This window comes from Motacilla alba, chromosome 9, assembly GCF_015832195.1.
Source record: "Motacilla alba alba isolate MOTALB_02 chromosome 9, Motacilla_alba_V1.0_pri, whole genome shotgun sequence".
In the NCBI taxonomy this organism is placed as follows: domain Eukaryota; kingdom Metazoa; phylum Chordata; class Aves; order Passeriformes; family Motacillidae; genus Motacilla; species Motacilla alba.
The window spans coordinates 25210348-25228542 of record NC_052024.1 but is presented as its reverse complement, the minus strand read 5'-3'; positions in this window follow the sequence as shown (position 1 = coordinate 25228542).

Sequence of the window (18195 nt, the reverse complement as noted above, 5' to 3'; positions counted from 1 at the left end):
GGCATGGGGCTCAGCACGTCCTGCCAGCCCGAGGTGTCCTCCTGAGGGGACCAGGGCCTTTAAATACCAGCCTTTAAATACCCTGTGCACAGAGAAAGGTAAAGGGACCGGGCCCCCTAAAGGGGGGATGGACAAGCCCAGAGGCCTACCTTGCTTAATCCTTGGGCAAACATGCTCGGTGTCTGCTGAGTCCAGCAGCTGATCCCACCTGTGCCAGCACTGCCCTGCACGGCTGGCCCGGGGCTCCCAGGGGACAGAGAGCACCTGCTGCCAGCCTGGAGCTCCCTGGGAATGGAGAGAGCCCCCTCCCCACCTGGGGTTCCCAGGGGACAGTGGGCTTCCAGCTTGGCTGTGGCCCTTCGCAGTCAGAATTTTTGGAAGAGGAAGTCAGTGAGAGAGAAGACAAATGTGAAGCTGTTGAACGTGTTCAGCCCTTCAGCACAGGGGTTGAAGAGTTCACAGTGACAGCTGAGATAAGGCCAGCCTGCTGGTGGGCCCCAAGCTGCCCCTGCCCCAGCCTCCTCCTCCTCCTCCTGCAGTGAGCACCCAGCTGCCTCACCCCACCAGTAACCATGTCTAGATTCAGCACAACTTAACAGAATTATAATACCCTGTGACATGGAAATGGGTCAGAAACAAACTCTGTGTCTTTCTGTATTAACACAGGTGCCACTCCTGGCTTGAAGGGTTTCACAGCCCTGAGATTTTGCTGCTAATGACTTGAAGCAACCAGCATCACTTCAGGCTATAGGCAGAAAAATTTCATTGAATCACATTGCCTCTCTGCTAGACAAACTGCAGAAAGAAAACTTGCTCCCAGAATGTCAGGGTTTTCTGGCCACCTTCCAAACAATCACTGCATTTCATGCTAGAATGCCCATCAGTGAATTTCCAGTACAAAATGTGAACAGAGACAACTAGAAATCATCATCTGGTGTTTCCCTTGCACCTCCCCAGAGGGGAGAGCTGTTCCATCATATATTCAATCCCTCAGCACCAGCAGACACAGGTCAGTGACAAGACAGGTGAAAGAATAAGGTCTGAGGTCAGCAGATGCCCGGTACAGCCACTGAAGCTGCCTGCTTCCAGGAGCTGAGGCTGCTGCTCTGAGGGAAACAAAACTCCTGCCTGGTAGTAAACATCTTCAGTTACCACACAGAAAAATTTAAAAAGCCAGCCAGCAATCACCTAGCCAAGTGTTTAGGGTGGAAAAATACCAAAAATCAAGATGAGATGGACATGGTGTGTCTCCTGCCTGGAGTTCCTGGGAATGTTTGTTGGTGGCATGCCTGGTCATGTGCTGGTTGGACACAGGGCCAGGGCTGTTCACCCAGCAGCCTGATCCCCATCCTTCCTTTGGCTGAAGGAGATGCAGGTGAAGCCCAGCTGGGACAACTGCCAGGTGTTAGGAAAGATCACTGATGCCCATAGGTCCCTTCCCCAGCAAGGGGTGCCTTGTTCCAGGGGTGATAGAGCCCTCCCCTGTGGCGTGGGACCTGCAGGGGGTTGAGAAAGCCCCTGGAGGAAATGAGGTGAATGGCACCAAACTTTCTGGGGAAATCCATTTTGGTGAATGTTGCCCACCCATGATTCAGAGCCAGTCTTTGCAGCGAGGCAGTGTGGGCAGGCAGAGCAGTGTTCATGTCAGGATGGTGCAGGTCCCTTTGCTGTCTACAGCTGGAGCCCATAACATGGAGAAAGAGAACTTCAGTTGCAGGGCTGAGCAGGCAGGGTCAGATCCTGCCAGAATTTTGACTCACAGCTAGAGACGCTCTGTATTTTCAAGCTGCAGAACTTAAGCTTTTTGCATTTCAGCTCTGCAAATGCTAGTCAGTGGTTTTGCCACTATTGTTGGGTTTATCCATGGTCCATCCAGAGTTCCACCCATTAAACTCTAATTTTTCTGTCTTTCCTCACTTTCCTCACTTGTAAGTGGAGGAGGTCACCTTCAGAGTGGCTGCTTCAGAGAACAGTGGTAATAGCCATGGAATGCCCTATCCAGTGGAGTCTCAAATGAAAGATAGGATGGCTCTGAAAAGCATGATAAAGTCTTTGAAAATTAGGATAATACCACTGCAGGCCCATACCTGCTGCTAGTGTGAGATTCAGAAGTGCTGCTGCTGCTGAACAGCATTTGCATGCCAGGACCCTGCAGCAGCTGCTATGGATGTAGATCCATCCTTCAGCTGATCCTCCAGCATGGGTTCTGGACTCCTCCAGTTCTTGGACTCCTTCACCTCTGCATCACCAGGATTTCTTCAGCATGGTCATGAACAGCTCACACATACCTGCCACACCTTCCTCACACGCCTCTGCATTCCTCACCCTGCTCCAAGACATGCTTTGTTCATGGACTCAGCTCCCACTCACCGTGTGATTCACATGGGATCAGGTTATATGAAGTGCTGGCAAGTTGTGGTCATGAGGGGTTTAGCCCTAGCCCTGTCCTTGAAAGAACAGATCCTGTCACCTAACCAGTACTTTTGGGAGGTATTTTACAATTTGCATGAAGAAAAAATATACTGGAAATACCTTGTCTGTAGTGACAATCTCTGGACCTCAGTACACAAAGAAATCCAGCAATGTCCATTGTTTGACATGCTTTTGTCTGTTCTATAACCCGTGACCAGAGTTCACAAGCTTTCTCCCAGCCTGTGCTCAGCTTTTAAAGCTTTTCCTGCCATCACATTTGCCAAGTCTCCAAGGCCTGAGTGCTGCCAGTAATTACAGCTCTCGGAGCTGTTGGGACAGACAGCTCTGTGTGCAGGGATGCAGCACCTGGGAGCTCTGATGGAACAAGCTCAGGGCCCCAGCACCTGGCCCTGGAGGGGGCCTGCACTCTGAAGCTGGCACAGGCCAGGTGGGAAATGATCCCATCTCCCCCTTTCGCATTGTTGTTCTTACACGGCACAGCAAATCAAAACCTCAGACCAGCACAACTCCTATTGTTGCTTGTTCTGCAGTCTAGGGAAAAAAAAGGAGTCCCAGCTCCTCATTTCCACATGAGTGGGAACCAATGGTGGTTGGCAGACCAGTGGCTGTTTTCTAGACTTGGCCAAGGGAAAGATCTGAGTCCTTGCTTAATATTAAAAACCTCGGCTTAGGCTGATTTCATTTTCCATTTTTTATTCTACTCTCAAATTTTATGTCTTTATTTTCAGTTTAATCCTTTCTTTTTAAGGTTTACACAGCATCATCTGCTTCTCCAATAGCTCTGTCCATTAGATAGACTTACGAGCTGCACTTTGAAAGTGGACACGCTGTGATCATCACAAAAATCCCTCCTTCTGGTATTTTTGCTAGCATCAGTCCCCAGAACATGGGCCTTAACAAAGGGAACGTGTTCTCTACTGATGTGCCAGACAAAAGTTCATGGCTTTGTCTTGCTGAAAATGAAGTCTTGATTATTCATGCAGTTCCCAATTAGTCATTCCACACCCTTGAATTATTTCTGACAGATGTGAAATGCCTTCTGCTGAATTCCTACTCCAAGGAACCTTCTGCATGACTGGTTTATCAGTGTCTGCATGCAGACTCATGATTTACAGTGCTTCATCATCATGGCATGTGTAACACTGAACACAACGACTAGGGAAACCAGACGCACCTATTTTTGGTCATAGGTTCAGAGTCTCCAAAATCTGCCAGCAGCTGCACAAGAGGTGCTCACACAGGGCTGGTGTGTGCACAGGGAAAGCCAGTTTACGCTGAGGATCTCAAGAATGGATTGTCTGAGGGCATATGAATTCACTCTCAGGGGTGATATGGAGACAAATGCTAATATGAAGGCCCCATTTCTGTCACTTTTCACTTTCTTGCTTTCTCTTTGCTGCCAGGAGTGCTTTTCCCACTGGCTTCATACTCAGCTGAGGTGCAAGTCACGCGTGGTTCCCTGTCCCTGAGCAAGCCGTGGAGACTGGAGCTGCCCAGCAGGGAGGGGATGCCCAGCTTGGTGCCCTTGCCTGCTGCTGGCAGTGCTCTCTGCTGTGTTTCCCTGCCAGGGAGCTCATGCACATCTCTCCACACATCGTCAGAGGCACACAGAAACTCTCATCCACAGCCTGCAGAACACAGGTGAAAGCTGTTTCCCAAAGGCTCTAAGGCTAAAATCAGGGGTCCCCGGGCTGGCCAGAGTACATTTATTTTCTCCTACAAAGGAAAGGTCTTTCAGGGAACCTTCTCTGAACAGGAACCTCCTCCAAAGCAGGAGGGCAGCTGCAGAGAGGGTGCCGTGGGGTACAGAGAGCTGCTGCTCTCAGCTGCACCCACTGTGCACCACGACAGGAGCACAGCTCAGCTGCTGCCCCTGGGCCAGCCTCACAGCACAGGGCTGTCTGCTCAGCCAGAACCTCTGCCCTGCACGTGCCGTGCACGCACCTCCCTGGAAACAGAGAGCTTCCCTACCAAAGGAGCTCCGAGCTCCCCTTGGAAAGCCCCAGCAGCCGTCCCTGTTGGCACGCCGGCAGTGAAAGGGCTGACTTGCTCTCACTGCTGCATTTCAGCAGCATTCCTGAGCAGGTGGCCAGGCCTGGCCCCATATGAGGTTAAAGACATCACCTCTGCAATGGGAGATTTTAGGCTGGGATTCCACATTCTTCTCCTGCAGAAGTCTCTGTCACTGCAAAAAAATATTAGCACCCAAAGCCATGTTAAGTCATTGTAGTGATTCCAAAATCCATGATTCCTCTGGCTAATTAAAAAAGCTCCAAGCTCACTCCAGGTCTTACAACTGTAAATTTTGTATTTGCAGTGCTGAAACTCCCCTCTTCTTTCTGTCCACAGATGGTCATGATTATATGTTTTTGTTCAATAATTAATCATTTTTGTGTCATGTTTGACTTGGTTTGGGGATTTAAATTGCATGCCTCACTGAAGGGAATCTGTAATTGAGATACAAATCTGTGAGCACCTGTGAAAGACTTCAAGTTCTGTGTACATGCCCAAGTAAAAATTTTTAAATGTATGTTTTACTACTTTAAAGGCATCTAGACAGGATGTCAGTGGAGGCTGATCTGTCATCACTCTGTCCTGTCAGCAGACCCACTGGCTTCTGACAGCTGAACAGAGGCCATTAATTAAAACTGCCAGGTTTTGTCAGACCCTTGACATGCTCCCTAGATAATTCAGTCTTATGCATTTCAAGCGTTTGCAGCAGGAACAAGACTAAATCTTTCATTTTGCCTGCTCCATTCTATGCCTCTCTTTCTAAGGAAGAGGATTTATTCCTGCAGCAATAACCCTTTGCATTTTGAAGCGAGGGTGTTTTGAAGCGAGGTGTAACTTTGCTCTGCATTGAGAAGTGCCAGGGTTTGTGATGACTCCTCAGAGGGAAGCTGTGCAAAGGTTCTGGCAGTGACTCCCCACCCTCAGGAAGGTTAGAAGGGATAATGCCACAAGTTTTGCAGGAATAAAGAGCTTTTTCGTACTGTTCTAAGAAGGTTCTTTGCTATATACACAAATTTACTCTTTTTAACACATCCATGGACCCTTTGGAATGCAGATGGTGGAGAGCCAGTGGTCAACCCTTAGATTCATGTTTAGAAAACACCACCTTTGTCTGTTTTACATGTTTATAATTGTCCCTGGCTATATTATTGTTTGTGAATTTCCACAGTAGCTTTCAAAGTAATGTTTGTTTGTCTGGGTAGTAACATTGCTAAAAAGCACTTAAAATGTCAGATACAAGAACAGTTGTTTGCTTCTCCTTGCTACTACAACCTACCACAGATGTAAATCATAACCCATATTGCTCCAGCTTCTGAAATCAAAGTAAAGCCGAATAACGTCTAGCCCAGCACAGACATATTCCCTAATGACACAGAAGTGTGGTGCTCCAGCCCCCCATTTTATGGGAGAAAAGGAGGATATATGATAAGAGGTTAGTGCCAACTTCTCACTTGCTCAGCAACGACTGCAGTTTTGTGTGGGACAATCTGCTCCTCCCATGCATTGCTCAGAGACGGATCCCGTTCAGAATCCCCTTCTCTGCCCCCGTGGAGCAGAGGGCTATGTCACCTTCATGTGGAACCATGTTCAACTGGAATGTCACAGATTTGCCTCTGGGGCCAACCTGAGCTGCAGCAGAGCACGGAGAAGACAGGTTTCAGGTAAGACAGCAGATGCAGTTTGCACACTTGAGAGGTTTGCTGACAGCAGATTTCCATGTGGAAGTCACACCAGCAATGAATATGTTCCAAAGGGAGTTAAAGAGGCACCTTCCATGTGGGCTCCCACACCTGCAGGGAGGCAGCTGTGGAGGTAGGTATCTGGTGCTCGATGTTCAAGAGGATATCCCCACACTCACCTGGACTCAGGTGGTGGGCTGAGAGACTCCGTTTCCCATCGCACCGTAGCCTCTGAGGCACTGTCTGCACAAACTAACACAGTAGCCAGGCCCCTTCTCATGGGCCTGCCCAGGGAACGAGGGACTCTGGGCCTCCTGGGGCATCTCTCCCCTCAGTCAGCCTACCTGAGGAGTTTGCTTTTGTGCTTCATGGAATGGTGGCACCTCACAGGAGCACTTGCTAGCTCGTGCACAGCAAACACGGTGCAGTGTGAGGAATAAGCATACTGCTGAATTACAAGGTGGTGTGAGGAAGAGCATCTGCCAACGTCAGCAGATATATGAGGTCAGCAAGTTTACATTCCTTCAGGTCAGAGAACAGAACAAGTGTGATCTTATCCCGTGCCAGTTCCTCCCCATGCAGTCCCCGCCAGGCATGACGACACCGGCCCTGCTCTGCAGGAAGGGACAGGGAAAACTGCAGGGAACAAACAGGCACAGGCAACCTCCAGGTAAGAATGCAGAGGAGAGCAAGCACACTGGTTTTCCCACAGCATGAAACAGCCAGGCTCGCAGCATGTACCGCCAAAAACATAAATGTTCCCTCGGGAAATCAGGCTGTATTTATGAGGGACTGCAAGATCTGGTGTCTGCTCACCTGGGAGCAGAAGAGGTATTCTGTTTAAAGTAATGGATTCAGTCTGGTGTCCAACCCTGCCAGGCCATGAGGGAGAGGACAGCATAACAGGAATTGCATTTTCCTTCTCCTCACTTGTTATTCTGTGTGGTCATGTATTAATTCTTAAACTCAACTCTTTTAATTATTTTTATAACCCTTACTAATGTCACTCTGAATATTAGCGTTATCCTTATAAATACACACCCCCTTTCTCTAGAAATTTTAGCCATCCAGCTAACATGCCCTGTGACTTCGAAATCAGTACAGAGAACTTATCAACAGAATTGAAAATGAAATTAAATGTAGGATGAAAGCCGTACCTTACACCCTCAAGGCTTATAGATTTAGTCTTGTCCAAGATATAAGTGCATGTCCCCAAATGAATATAATTCTGAAAATTTCTTGTGTTTGTCAGACAGAACCAGACAGTTTTAGAGGCATACACATGTGTGCAAAAAAAAAAAGTTATGGTTACAAAGGCACATCCTGGATTACAGAAAACAAATGTCATATCATACAGAGATTTCCATAAGGGTGGGAATTGCTCAGGATTGGCATGGGTCAAGCATAACTTTAACTGCTATTCCTTGGGCAATATCCAAAGGATCAGACTCTATATTGAACACCTTTGCTCACTGTAAGCTACACAGTATCTAGATAAGTGCTGAATACATAAATAGATTTTGATATTGATGCCAAACCCAAACACCTACAGGTGACTGCAGCTATTGGGTATCAAAGATAGAAGTCAATTTCTGAAGACCTACTTGACTAGGGGAATTAGCAACATAAAAATAATGTTGGTGATGATTAAAATGTTCCCCAAACAAGGGATTATAAGGAAGCCTTGGGAGAGGTCTTGCAGTGAACTTGGATCTTTCCACAGTTTTTAATTCTGAGTATTAGATTTTTCATAATCGCCAGTGGTTACTTGGCGGCTGCTGTGGACTATTGGATGGCCCATCTGGGCAGCACACAGCTCCTGCCACAGGGCAGGACCCCACAGCTGCATGTGGGGCATCCTGACTCGGCCTGTGCTGCTCCTGTTTTATAACTGCAGATCTCAAACAATGAACAATGCTTGATAGTCATCGACCTGATTTCAAAAATGGAGTAACTGTGATGCAACGAGATGAAGAAACTCACTCGATACCACTGAATCAATTGATGTCCATGCAAGGATTAGACACATTTCCTCATTCTTGGTGCCATTTGTAACTCACCACAAAAGAACACTAAACCCACTTCTTATGGCCATTCTCCATGCTTCAGCAGACCATGGCATCAAAGGACTAGGCAATAAATCTTCACTTCTCTCAGTTTGTTTTTTTTAAAGAATGACTGTTATGAGAGAAAAGAGGGCTTCAGCAGCTGCAGGAAAGAGCCCTCACTGTGCTTTCTTTCACCATGCAGTTCCTCTCACATTCTGCCTTTCTGTTCCCTCACTGTCCTCCTGAAGAGCCCTGAGTCCAATCAAGCATTCAGGCCTGCAGTGACATTGCTATGGATCAGACTCTGATCACTTTCATCATTAAACCCTTTTGTCAGTGTGTGAACCAGCATTCTGCCTAGTGAGATTGCCTATAGACCAGAATGGCACTGCTGTACAGCACCCAGCTTTGGATTTCCAGATCTCCAAATGTCTTAACTTACCGTGTGCCACTCGCTATAAACATGCCTTCAAAAAAGAGGGATTGTCCTGAAGTCATGGTCCTACCAGAAGCACCCTGTGAGAAAGCTTTTTCTTTTACAGCTGAGCGGGCCAGTGCCAGTAGCCCCTGCAGCAGAGCGTGCCCAGGTGGAACAAGGCACCAGGTGGAACAAGGGCCAGCAGACATTACCAGGCTGTGGGGTTCATTTTAGTATTTCAGGGTTGATTTACAAAGTGAAATCAGGGTTACAGGGATCCTACCTGTGTGCAACTGTCTATGAGTCATAGGAGGAAGCAATCCACAGTCCATATTCCACAGGGAAAAGCCATATGGACTTGTCACTTGGGGTTCTTTGTACAGAATGCAGGTTCCTGTCACTGGCTCATTTTCCCATCCCACAGCTTGTCTTTGGGAGCAAAATTCCAGATCTGCCCAATTCTGCCTAAACTGGTTTCAGCTGATGTGCCTTCAGTGCACGCTGTGATGTCAAAGCCCTGCCAGAGCGTGGCTCTGGCTTGCAGTCCTCCAGGTGCTGTGCTGGAGAGCTTTGATGACAGCAGCTCTGGGCAGCCCCAGTGGCTCCGTGGCAGCAGCAGCACTGACCATCCACAGAGGACCTTACTCTGAACCCAGCACATTCCTTCTGCTGGCACACACACAAAGGGAGAAGCAGGAATGAGAAAGCAATTCTGATAGGGAAAGATATAAACAGAAAATGTGGGAGGGAACTGAAAGCGTCTCTCTTCTCCTTGCACAACTTCAGCTCCAGCTTTCCAAGTTTCTGCTGTTCATCACCTCTTATGCATGCAGAACAGAACCTTGTTTCCCTTGTCTGAGAAACACCAGGAAGAAGTACAGGCTTTAAAATCCTTTAGTCATTTAACACTCAAAACCACTTTTTCACCCCATATCCTACATGGTACCAATTCATCTGCAAAAACACAGATGCAGAAACAACAGACTAGTGCAACATGCATCACACACTGCCAAATATGCTCAAGAGAGCTGACACAGGGCACTGCTCTGTGTTCACAGCACTAGGCAGGAGATCAAGAAACCTTAGACTTTACTTTGGGCACTGATTTGAAGTTTTGAGTAAAGGGGAACAATTTCCAATTTAGGTTTCAGTTTTACTGTCTGAAAAAAAAACTAGGAGGTATTATTTATAAAGCTTGGAGAACTCCACAAAATTTGCCTAAAATCCACCTGTTAATTACATTTCAACAGGAGCTGTGTCTGTGTACCCTTCACAGAAGCAGCACTCCAGAAACAGTTCATGGTACGGAAGAGATGGCATATTTCTTTTAACAATGGGGTGAAAAATGGTGTTTAAGGCCTGGTTCTGTGAAGTACACTGGAAGAAAACAGGTATTTCCTTATGCATTGTGCCCTAGGAAAAGATATTTAAATATGTCTGTGTTCTTAAAAAGAGAAATTTCAAATAAATTCTGTATGTACTGCCATGCTAATCTGAACAGCATGCCTGCATGCAGAGATTTAACTTTTAAAAAACTACCCCCTTTCTGCTGCTTGTGTGTACATTGGTATTACTCAACCTCCACGTTCTTACAAAGCTCACTCTGAGCCTTCCCACATGCTAAATCTATCCTACTAGGTATTTACTTACCATTATAAAAGTCTTCTACCACATGAGTAAACACAGAAATATTTGCCCAGGTTAACTGTGACATTGGGCTCTGTAGAATAAAACCACACTGTTCTGTATTTCAGCACCCTGCTTCCACAGAATTTTTCTTCCTCTGGCTTGTTCTGGCCCATGTGCCCTCCCAAAGAGCTGGCTGATGTGACTCCTGCCAGCCTGAGCGGGCTGTGCCCAGGCAGGCTCAGCCTGAGGGCCACCTCTGCCTTAGGGAGGCACAGTGTCAGCCCCAGAGCACCAAGAGAGCCTGGCTCCCGGCTGCAGGAGCTGCCTGCCGCAGCCCCCTCAGCCGGGCAGAGAACAGCAACATGCCCTCCACCCCAGGCTCCAGCCCTGACAGGGATGTTTTCTCAGAGCCTACATCCTTTCCTTAGCAAACTTCCACAGAGCTCTCAGCCTGTGCCCAGCTGGTTTTGCACTGGCTCCCCTCAGCTGCTGACCATGAGGGCTGCTGGGGATGGGCCACACGGGTCACAGGCAAACAGCCCCACGGCAGGCTGTGAGCTGTCAGAGCTGGGTGCCCTCCCTGTGCCACCTCCCGTCACTCACAGGGCACTGTCACCTCACTGCTGACCCTGCCCTTGACGTGGGCACCAGATGGGACAGAAAAAATCAGCGCCGAGGTAATTAGGTGGAGAAATGTCCTGAAACTTAAAAGCCCAGGACATCTTTGAGCTAGACAGTGCTCAATTCATAGTAGGATCTGTAATCTTCTGAGTGTCTCACTGAGGGGGAAATGTGAGGAACTGAGTGGCTTTTGAATGGCGGCATAACACAACCAAAAGACCAAGAAAATCAGAAAAAACCCTCTTCCCTCTTTTTTTCAGCTGATCTTTTCTTTCTATGACTGCATCATTTAAAAATTGTTTATGACTTAATACTGAATAAATGCCAAAACCTCCTGTACTGGAGAGACCAAAGGTGAAATACTGGGGATTTGGGATAAACCTCTAAACACTGTGCCAGACAGCACATTTGTGCTCACCTTTTGGGCTCTGGATAAAAGCCTGTTACGAGTTCTCCAACAGGAGATGCTCTGAGATCCACAGCCACTGTTCTGGGAACAGCTGTAGCTAACAGAAATAGGCTTTTTACTGCATCAGAGATAAAAGGAACAGCAGCAGTGGTAGTAACAGCAGGGCAGTGATGTCAAGAAAGGGCAGACTGCCCCAGGAGCAGCCTAGCTGGACCTGGGTGCTCGAGAAGCCCTGATGTCGTGTGAGCAGTGCACCCCTTGTGCCACTGGCAGCACAGGCACAGCAGCTCTGATCCTGACACCCCTGCCTGTCTGTGCTCCCCTGGGGCAGCTGTGCCCTGGCAGGCAGGGCAGGTGTGTGTGGGGGACCAGCTGGGCACTGCACAGTCAGTGCCAGGGCTGGGGTACCACCACCAGATCTCCCCTGAGACAAAGCCTAAGCCCAGCTCTGCTGTTCCTGTGCCTGGTTTGTATGTGCTGCGTTTTGTGCAGATCCCTCCCCACCCTGGGCTGGCAGCTGCCACACCACACCTGCTGCAGAGCAACACCTGAACATCCACGAGTTCCCTTCAGGTGCCGTCAGGATCGTGCAAACAACAGCAATTGGGACTGTGGCTGGAAAAACACCCAACAATCCCCCTCTCCTTCTTTTGGAGGGAGTCTCTATGTCCTGACTAGTCCCCACAGAGACCACAGCTCCTCTTCTTGGAGACAATTCCATGTCGAGAGCTTTTAATGACTTTCAGATGTCTTAACAGAATACAAGCCCCTGAAGAGAAAATTCTTAGTCTTAACTTGCAGAATTTATGAGCTAATTTTTATCCATATGGAATTATTTATAATGAAACTGAGAAAAAAAAGTCCTCCAAATGATGATGCTGAGTATATCACCTCTTTGCAATGCATTACTAAAGAGTTCCCACACCATTTAACACCTACAGGACAATTCCAGTCATCAAAATTCTCGTGGAGAATCTGTTAGGGCTTGCCATGAAACAGGTAATTACTTTGGGAATCCTAGTAGTGTAATTTAATTATTGTGGTATTTTTCATTTAACCCAGGAGTTTGTATCACCTCCATCAGTTTACTCTGACAAATCTCAGAACATTCACTTCCCCAAGTGTTCTGTTTTCCCTTTTTTCTCAGGCTCCAAAACCAGACCTCTGAAAATGGTTTGAATTTGCAAACCTGATATACACTGAGATCACTTCTTCAGCATTAATGAAGGACAAGTTGTGCCTTTTACTCATGCTTATAATGGAAGTGTTCAATTATAAAATAATAATAACAATACAAAATGCAGGCCCTCATAAACAACTATTATTTGTCTACCCCAAACACTTTTAGTTTTGCTTAGCAAGCTCTCCATTTCTGGTGATTCTATTTGAGTGAATTTCATCAGAACTACTTATATAAGTTTTAAAACAAAATTAACAGCAGGAAAGCAGAGATTTACATGAAGAGAATTTGGGTTTATATTCATCACATCATTTTAGTGTCTGACAGCAGGAGTATTTCAGTAGATGCAGTCACAGATGTTGATAGTAGCTGTACAGTTGGATGAGAAAAGCAAGAATTAGCCACAGAAATAGTATTTTTGGTATATATTTTGCATACAGATTCCATGTGGAGACAGGGAATCCTTCAATCCACTATCTGCTACAAACCCCCCATTTGTGCTTTTGTAGGAAAGTTAGAGCTAATCCAGACTGCAAGTTTTCTGAAGCATGTTTATGCAAAAAAGGCCAGGGAACCAGTTTTGGCTGACTGCTGTCTCATGTCCTACATGATGTGGTAGCAATAGAGCTGTCAAAAATTGCTCAGAGCTTAAATATGTACATGTTTCCTCACACCTTTATTTATCTAGCTCTGATCTCTGCTTCTGAATTCCTGCTTTGCAGTAAAAGGGGCAGAAAGGGCGTTGCACTCCTGGAAGGGAAATGTGAGGGGTGCAGGTACTCATTGCCCTTTGAACCTGAGCATCCCACACACCTGAACCACGCAGATGGCTCCTTAGCACGGATAGCACCACTCCAAACAACCAGGACTCCCTGGGAAGTCTATTTAAATAGGCCATCTAAACATTACTATTATGGACTTGCAATGGCTTTAATGTCTACTCTGTAACTGCTCTCTCATCTTAAAAACAGACCATCTTCCCTCTCCACACTTCCTCTCAGTCTTCTACCCCAAGTATTACATAAGTCCTGTAGGAACTCAGTCCTGAAAATGGATTTATGACTACAGATCAAATTGTGCCACATAGTATTTATTTAAAGTATCTGACAAGCTCTCTGAAGTCTGTCTATATTCCCTTTTTTCTTAGACAACATATTAAAAACAAATGCCCTGCCATTATTCATGCTTTTAACACTGAGGTGTAATTGATAAAGCTGGTGGAAAGTCTCAAGAATGGTTTATACACAAAGCAAAGTGGTTACTTACTGTTCAAAGCAGAAGTTTTCAAGAGAGTGAGCAACCTAGATTCTAGGAAATCCAGCAATGAATTATTGAAAAGTCCATTAAAATAAAACCATGCCAAACAGAAATATTTCAGACACACCAAGTCTATCAAAGAGATGTGGGTTTTCTCCAATATTGATATCACACTTTACTTAATATGAGTTGGAAATATATGAGAGAATATGCTGCTGAACACCACATGAGCTATCTGAAACCGTTCACATTTCTCTTTACTAGGTTAAATGAAACCTGATCTGGATTCCACTTGATCATAAGACTGGAATGCTGAAAATGCTGTAATCTATTTATACATCAAATTGAAGAAACATTGCATGTCTTTAAATTTCACTGCATTCCAGTGTATTAGCTGAATAGCAACAGTTTACACACTGCTTCGCGTTCAAACTGAGGAAGAAAAGACAGACCAACCTGACTTATTTATCCTAAAGCCAGGATTGATTTCCTGGCTTTAAAACTATGGCTCAAACCCAGGTTTGCTCTGTGCCTTCCCTAAAAGCCTTGTTCTTGCAGCAGTAATTCATCATTAGTGCCAAAACATGGTAGTTGCCTTACGATGACTTCCAAATCCACAGTTCTTTTTTAGCATCAAGAGCAATCCCAAACGACAATCCCAAACTAGATTTGCAGCTCAGATTTTGTCCATACTTCTCTTCCCTCTGCCTCTAAACCACAAATGGTTCAAAATACAGCAAACAGCAAGGCTGAGAACAACTGTGGTAAATAAGAGCAGCCAAATCCCACAGATGAAAACCATGCAGGGCTTATACTGCCCAGGAGGTACCGGCAGTAACCCATCCACCAACAGACCACCTCAGACCCCCGGGGGAACAGCAGTCTCCACAGAATGCTGTCTTTTCCCTCAGTTATTCACAGAATAATTTACAGAATATTTACAGAACAGTGGTGTTTGACACATCACCCTGACTGGAGGAGCTGCTCCTCTTCAAACACCTCACCTGTGTGCAGCACAAGATCTACAGAAAGAGTAAAGGTGCCCACCATGAAGAAGAGCCTAATATGCTAGAGGCCTGTCTGTTGAGCTGTACAAATGTACATCCTGGACTTTAACATCTCTCAGTAAAGAAAGACACACCTGCCACTGACATTTGATGAGTTTTGCCATTGACTGGAAAGGGGTCAGGATCAGGCTAACAACAGCTGATGGTATTTCATTACATTTATTAATTTCTGCTTGCCCTTTCACTGTGTTTCAATGAGTGAAACAGTGTCCATTTTTCTCACTTGTCATTCCTATGGCTTTTTTTCATTAGTTATTGGATTTAGTGCCTATTATTTCCCACGTAGAAGACTATGAACACTACAAAGACAAAAAGAGCAATTTTTTTAGAGTCAGGGGAGAGGAAAATTCTGTGCTGTTTGTCACATGAAACTTTAAGAAGAGCCTGAAGCTATATACTGCAGTACTATTCATGGTTCTCTGGATAGTTAGTGGCCTTTATAAATGCAAAAATCCCACTTAGGCATTCAAATAACTAATTTGCCATTTTCTGTGCCCTTTTCCCCTCCAGCAGTCTGTAACCTGGTATTTGTCTTCCAGGTCTTGTGTCTTACAGCCTGGAATTCAAAAGAACTTGAAATTCAAATTACAATTGCATCTCAGTTGGGTTTGAGAGGATATGGAGTAATTTAGAGTAGTCTTAAAAACAAGAATAATTTTAGTCAATGTCTTACTGTCTATAACCACGAGTTTAATAAAAAGGAAAATGTACAGTTTACAGTAAGGAATTGCTGATACTACTGTTTATTTTAAAATTTATAATTTTAATGCAAGATTTGATATGAGTCATCAGAAACAGAGAGCACTCTTAGAATATCCAGTTTTTAGTAACTCCTAAATTTCTCTTCAATTTGGAATCACAAGGCCTGACCAACATTTAGGTCTCAGTACTCAACACACAAAAGAATGGTTGAGTAGAACCCTCAACAGTTTTCTGTATCTGCAGATAAGGCAGATGATAGATGGGAGAGAAGAAAATGAAGATCAAAGAATGAAAAATAACTTGTACAAGGCCGTACTGCAGATCAATACCAGCTGAGGGGTGAGACTGAAGCTAGAAAAACAATCCCCTGAACATTTCCTGCTGACTTCCCCTCAAACACTCAGCCTGGACTCCTGACACTTGAGTAGATGCCCTGTTTGTTAGATCAGTGGCATCCCCAGGCTGGATTTTCATCTCCAACAGTAATCACCTAATGTCATTAAAGGCTGAGATATCTGAACCCATGCACTCTAGATACTAATAAACTGACTCCTTTTAATATTCCTACATCTTTCTTTTGAAAAACATTGTAATTTTAGAGTTTATATCAGGGCTTTTCAAAAGCCTAAATGTACACATACACCTATTAATACACATTAGTATTAATGTATAATTATATATAATATATATCTTAATATACATCTTTGTCCAGCCATGCATTCATTTCTGGGTGTGAGCACGTGGTGGCTGTGTGCACTCCATAAGCATTCAGGGGTTTAGTGCGTGCTGGTGACACACAGATTTCAGCCACCATCAGTGGGAAGCACTGCCTTTTGACCATTTAAAATTCTAGAAACAAACAGAACATCGTAGTGCCATTTTCACTGGATACCTGCAACTATCACACTCCAGAAGAGCTTCTTTTTTAATCTTCTATTACGTGTGGGAGCATTTCTGCCCTCCGTCCAGAGGCTGTGTGAGAGATACTTCTTTCACCTGACTGGTGCAAGATCTTTAAATGGCAAAATATGTAAAATAGGTCAAATCACCCGCAGTGAGAACAGGAGAACCACAAGGAAAGCCACTAAGGGTCTCAGTGCCACTGAAACCTGAATGGGGATCCTCCCAGTGAAGAGTGTAATGGTGAAGGTGACAGAGAGAGCGGGGGAGAATCACCCAGACCTGTCGGGTGACACAGCAGCCCTGAGAAGGAGCCTGCTGCCCTTCCCCTGCCTGCTCCATCTGCCCTGTCCGGGTCTTACAAACCAGGCACACGGCCCCCAGGAGGGTGCCACAGCGCCAGCCCCGCACACGCAAGCAGAAGGCATGTGGCAATCCCTTCGAACCAACCGTGCCCAATGCTTTTCTTGAAGGAAAAAGGGGAATATGTACATGCTTGACAGGTAATAAAATATCAGTGTATTTGTGCCCAACATACTGGAATATTGTACAGCACTAATTCAACGTCGCAAAAACATTATCAGCATACCATTGACAAGGCCATCGTGTGGCTTACTGTGTGGATCTTGGCTAACCTGCCTGCGGACTCTAGCAATTTTCATACTTGACTTTTCAGAAACCCTTCTGGTTTGTTAGTGAATCAGTTCACCTTATTCACTCTTGTTCCTCATCCTTTGACTATCTTACCTTCTATTGATTTCTCTTTTTTCTGTGCTGGCCCACACTCCATGTGACAATAGCCGTTCCTTGCAGCCGGGCCGGTGCCGGGAGCGGCGGGGATCGTCCCGGGGCAGCCCTGCCGGGGCGCCGCCGGTGCACAGCCCCGGCCCTCAGCTCAGCACGGACACGGAGCGGCTGGAGCACATCCAGGGAGGGACACGGAGCTGGGAAGGGGCTGGAGCCCCAGCAGCGGCTGAGGGAGCTGGGAAGGGGCTGGAGAGCTCCTGAGGGAGCTGGGAAGGGAATGGAGAATTCATGAGGGAGCTGGGAAGGGAATGGAGAATTCATGAGGGAGCTGGGAAGGGAGAGCCCCTGAGGGAGCTGGGAAGGGAATGGAAAACTCCTGAGGGAGCTGGGAAGGGAATGGAAAACTCCTGAAGGAGCTGGGAAGGGGCTGGAGAATTCATGAGGGAGCTGGGAAAGGGCTGCAGAGTTCCCGAGGGAGCTGGGAAGGGGCTGCAGAGCTCCCGAGGGAGCTGGGAAGGGGCTGCAGAGCTCCCGAGGGAGCTGGGAAGGGGCTCAGCCTGGAGCAAAGGAGGCTCAGGGGCCCTTGTGGCTCTGCACAGCTCCTGCCAGGAGGGGACAGCCGGGGGGGTTCAGGCTCTGCTCCCAAGGAACAGGGACAGGAGCAGAGGGAACGGCCTCAGGCTGGCTCAGGGTGGACACAGAAGGAATTTCCCCATGGAAAGGGTGCTCAGGCCCTGGAACTGCCCAGGGAGGTTTGGAGCGCCCATCCCCGGAGGTGTCCCGGGAAGGGCTAGACGCGGCACCCAGTGCCCTGGGCTGGGTGACAAGGTGGGCATGGGGCAGAGCTGGGTCCCAGCGGTCCGTTCCGGCCGGAATGAGCCGTGGTGCCGCGGGCCAGGGCCGCAGCTCGGGGCTCCCGCAGCCCCGTGCCCGGCCTCGCTCCGAGCGCAGCGCTGCGCGGCCCCGCCCGACGAGGGCGCTCTCTCGCGCTCGCCAGCGCTCCGGCGGGGCCGCGCACTCGCCGCCGGCCGGGGCTGCGTGCGGGCCGGGCGCGACCAACCCCCGCGAGGAAGGGGGGGAACTCGGCGTGCG